The sequence below is a fragment of the Hylobates moloch genome, unplaced genomic scaffold (genome assembly GCF_009828535.3).
Source record: "Hylobates moloch isolate HMO894 unplaced genomic scaffold, HMol_V3 SCAFFOLD_14, whole genome shotgun sequence".
Taxonomy (NCBI): domain Eukaryota; kingdom Metazoa; phylum Chordata; class Mammalia; order Primates; family Hylobatidae; genus Hylobates; species Hylobates moloch.
In genome coordinates, this window is record NW_026652289.1 from 83,001,270 (window position 1) to 83,006,357 (window position 5,088).

Below are 5,088 nucleotides of genomic sequence, written 5' to 3' on the forward strand. Positions count from 1 at the left end.
AATATTAATTTTTAATAAATAACTTGGTTAATTTTTAAAAATGCAGAGGGTTGGACTTGACTTATCAGATATCAGAACTTATTACAAATATATGGGGAAAAATGCAATAACTGGTGAATTTTTCATTTCCATTAAGAAATACTGGATCTGGCCGTGTGCAGTGGCTCACGCCTGTAATCCCAGCACTTTGGGAGGCTGAGGAGGGCAGATCATCTGAGGTCAGAGTTCAAGACCAGCCCTACCAACATGGTGAAACCCCCTCTCTACTAAAAAAAAAAAAAAATTAGCCAGGTGTGGTCGTGGGTGCCTGTAATCCTAGCTACTCAGGAGGCTGAGGCAGGGAGAATCCCTTGAACCTGGGAGGTGGAGTTTGCAGTGAGATTGCACCACTGCCCTCCAGCATGGGCGACAGAGCAAGACTATGTCTCAAAAAAAAAAAAAAATGCTGGATCTCACTGGCAATGGAAAGAGAAAGGAAAGTTACTGATGGCAACATATTACTAATGGTAAATAAGCACATGAAAGGATACTCAATATCATATGTCATTAGAAAATTGCAAGCCAAAACAATGAGATGCTACTACATAGCTATTATAATGGCCCAAATCCAAAATACCAACACTACTGAGTGCTGGTAAGAACAATGAGCAGAAATAACTCTTATTCATTGCTAGTTGGGATGCAAAATGGTACATCCACTTTGGAAGACAGCTTAGCAGTTTCTTATGACACTAAGCACACTCTTAGCCTATGATTCCATAATTGTGCTTGTTGGTATTTGCCAAATGAGTTGAAAACTTATGCCCACACAAAACATGCACACAAATGTTTATACCAGTGTTATTCATAATTACCAAAAGAGAAACAACCAAAGTACCTTTCAATAGGCAAATGGACTAACACTCTATGGTGTAGCCATACAATGGAATATTAATCAGTTCTATATAAAAAAAAGAGCTATCAAGCCACAAAAAGGCATGGAAGAACTTTAAATGTGTATTACTGAGTGAAAGAAGCCAATATGAAAGCCTACACACTATGTGGTTTCAAGTATATGACATTTTGAAAAAGGCAAAACTGTGGAGACAGTAAAAAGATCAGTCATTTCCAGGGATTCCTGGGGAGGAAAGAAAGGAGGAATAACTAGGTAGAGCACAGGGGATTTTTACGGCGGTGAAACTATTATTCTGTGTAACATTGTCATGGTTGGTGGGTACATCTCTGTTAAAATCCATAAAATGGACACCACAGAGTGAACCCTAATATAATTATGAACTTTAGATAAAAATAATTTATCAACATTTTGTCATCACTTATAACAAATGTAACACACTAATGTTAAAAATACCACAAGATGTTAAAAATAGGAGAAATGGGGGTGGAGTGAGAGAGTCTACAGACAGGCACTTTAACTTTCACTAATTTTTGCCTGTAAACGTAAAACAGCTCAAAAAGTAATGTCTATTAATTTATATATATATATAAAATATATATGTGGTTACTACAATGTCTTTTTGAAATTAATACACAGTGAGAGATTGTGTCTAAGAATTGACATGGTCTTTAATTTGAATAACAACATTGAAATACAATATTAGTGTATTTAACTATAAATTAAGAAAATAAATTTTTCATATATGAATTGTTTATAACACTTTATTGAAATAACACCCGCATCAATCCTCATCATTTCTGAGGCCCACATAATAATTAAAGGCCTCCAGCAGGTCCAATTTCATTCATTCATAGAACCAATGAGTTTCACTCTTGCAGGCCATGAGTAGCAGTTCTTCAATGGACAATGAGATCTAGAAAGAGAAAGATGTGTTCTATTTATTTGTGACTAGTGTCCTAAGTCATGGAGACAGAATCATGGGCTTGGAAGTAGCATCATCTTCCAGGTTACTGTGTAACTCACATTCCCAAGGAACAGACTGTCTGGCAAACACTTTGGTCTCCATCCTTGGGATTTCTTCTTCTCCTCTACATTTTGTTTCTCTTTCTCTTTTTTTCTAAATCATTTTTTCTTTTTCCGACCAATGATGTTTGTCCTTTTGTCCTAGGACTGGATCTCATTTATCTTTCTGGGAATAGCGCCATCTCTAAAGACTCCAGGTTAACCCACTTCATATCTAATCATTCCAGTCTAGATACTAAATATTGCAGTGTCAGTCAACATTCTCAGGGCCAGATCTTACCTCACACCTCAGGGTCATAACTCTCTTGACTACATTGGGTTTTGTCCTACTTTCGTCATTATTGGCTGTGTGTATTTTGTCCTATCCTGGGAACAAGGAGAGGAGTGAAGAGTTTTCTCTTGCATTTCAATATTAACCCTACTCCTGCATTCTTCCCAGAAAGCCAGGAAATACAATGCCAATGTTTTCCATTCAGTTTATATTTCATGTATAATTAACTTTTGTGTTGAACATGAATAAACTGAAAATTTCTTGAAACAGAAACAATTTGATAGAATTTTGTGGGTACAGCGTATACAATCCGTGTCCAATAAATTACTGACATCTAAACTTGTTATAGATTTTTTGTTCCATCATGTACTAATTCAGTAATTCTATTGCAATAAAACTAACATTTGTTTGTTAGTTATAATTCGTTCTTGGTAAGCCTTTTTCTGTGTTTTGCTTATGCTTCCAGTATCTTCCAGATGAGCACTTTTGTATATCTAATTTAGAAGCATTACATTAAGAACAGTAAGAGAAAATCCTTTAATCTATATTTCCGCTTAAAATAAGATTGTAATAACATGTGCTCCACCACATATAGATGTTCACAAAACATAAGCAAGCGTGAATATTTTTTCATAACCACTTATGAATAGAAGGGCTCCTATTACATGCACTGTAATGAATTATAAAGTCATAAACACATACTCTTCAAAGTAGCAATAGGCAAATCAGGGAGAGAGAGAGAAAGAGAGAGAGAGCACAATGTTGCTCCCAGAAGACAATGAATTTATTGCTACCACTGAAGAAATTTTTGGAAGGGATGAAGCTTTTTGCTAACATGTACAATAACAACTGCAAAAGGAATAGGACCTGCAATCTTCAGTTGAATCAGTCTATTTATAATCTCATGTAAGATTGGTAAAGACAAAACATAGGTCATGGCTTTCTCATCATTCATTAATTCACCCACTCATTCAAAACACAAATAGATGCATGCTATGCTAGACACTGGGGATACAAATGGTTACAACAATCCCTCAAGTTTCTCAAAGCCAGTGGGAGAAATAGGCATATAAACAACTAATATCATGCACTCTCATAGTGGACACTTGAAGACTGCCTAATGGACTGTGGGACTACAATATAAGATACTGTCAATTTGTCCTAAGAAGGTCACTCATGGGGAAGTGAAGACTGAATTCCATCACAAAGGAATAGTCAAATTTTCCAGGCCAACAGGGAAAATGCTATTCCAGATGGCAGGAACATTGTGAGCAAAGTTAAGGATCAAGGAAAAAATATTAAGTATGAAGAGATGACAGTAGAGCCACATTGTTCAGTACAAAGGGTGGGGTATTTGGTGGAGAGAAATGAGAATTAGGAGGGAGAGACGGACAGGGTCAGATCAAAAATGGTCATGGTCAACCTAAAACTAAGGAGCTTAGAATTTATCATGAAACAAGTAGGAGTCATTCAAAGATGTTATAAAGTGAAACATGATGAGATTTGCATTTCAGAATCACAGCGCTGATAGTGGTGCAGAGGCTGGATTACAGGTGTGGATGGAGGAGCTGTGGTGGAGGCCAGGGTAGGAGAGAAAGGAGTGTGAGGAGTGGTGGGGTGAGTCGGGTGGGGATGGATTTCCTAAAAAGGTGATAGAGGAAGGGAGATTGGGTTGGGGCATTCAGAGGCAAAAACAGAAGGAAAAAAAATCTAAAAGGAAGGAGAAGTGATAGGCCTGTGTACCAATTTGAATAATACTACAATTATTTATTGAGAGCTCATGATGTACCAAACATGATATTTTAATCCTCACTACAATTAATTTTGGAAATTTTAAAAAATTTTCTCAATTGATATTCAGAGGAGTTAAATCGCTTATTGAAGGCCATGCCAATTTCAAGTTAAGGGATGAGGTTAAAACTAAATGCTACTAGATACAGAGCTGGTGTCCTCTCAACTATATTCTTTGGCCCTCTTAACTGGATCAGCAACAGGGGAGAGGGCAGAGACTAGAATAGCTCTTCACAGTTCTCTGGATCTGGTTGGATGCTGACCAGTTTGGAGGAAGAAGATGAATTAAATGGAGGTAGCTGAGGGATATCCAGGTGCAAAAGGTAAATAAGCAGTTGGATACATGGGTCTGAAGAAGGATCCTGGTGACACTGGTTGGTAGAGGGACCGAGAGCTGAAATTCACCTGCAGTAATTGTTACTCTGTGTCTTCCTGTTGCATTTATGGGTCAGCTCAATATATCTTTTCCTCTATCTTTTAAAGTTAGAATTTACAATACCTACCTAATAGTTACTTCCTGAAGAGTAAAAATCTTTTGTATTAGTTTTTCATTGGTCATGTTATTTATTAATGCTATCTTCAACAAATATGTATTCATTAACCATTGGGTGCATTGTGCAAATTACACCACACTATTTGATAGAAAGAATGAGGTCTCGTCTTGCTAAATAGTTCTAGTCATCTCCCTTTTATAGTTTCCTTTACTTTGTCTTAAGAGCAAATTATTTTTCTATTCATTATTCATCTTATTACATGTTCTTTTTGCTTCACTTTAATCTTTTTTTGCAGGAGAAAGATTATAAATAAAAACATCTATATATAACTATAAAGCTTACACTCATAGCTGGCACAGAGTTTTTGCAAAAGCAAAAAGATGAACACTTTAGCTCTTTTGTAGGTATGATTTTTGAGTTGAGATGGCAGGAAAATTAAGTGGGATTTTGATATAAGAGTAACAAAAGGGAGCCTCTAGGGAGAAAGCAGATAATACATTGAGAATGAATAGAAATTATTTCTCAGGCTGGCTCTGCCACAGCAATTCTTGTCCCTTCCCTATAATTAATTATTTTCTGGTTTAACTGAGAAAATGTGAGACAATCTCAAATTT

At 36.3% G+C, this 5,088-nt stretch overlaps 1 long non-coding RNA gene across 1 annotated transcript; it reads right to left on the bottom strand.

The window, feature by feature from the left end:
- Positions 1-1,638: 1,638 nt before the first annotated feature.
- LOC131381165 (uncharacterized) lies at positions 1,639-4,888 on the bottom strand. The gene is made up of 2 exons (XR_009209683.1): positions 4,817-4,888; positions 1,639-1,808 (listed from the first exon to the last, which is right to left on the bottom strand). It is a non-coding gene; the product is annotated as an uncharacterized LOC131381165 (long non-coding RNA).
- Between the last annotated feature and the right edge of the window lie 200 nt (positions 4,889-5,088).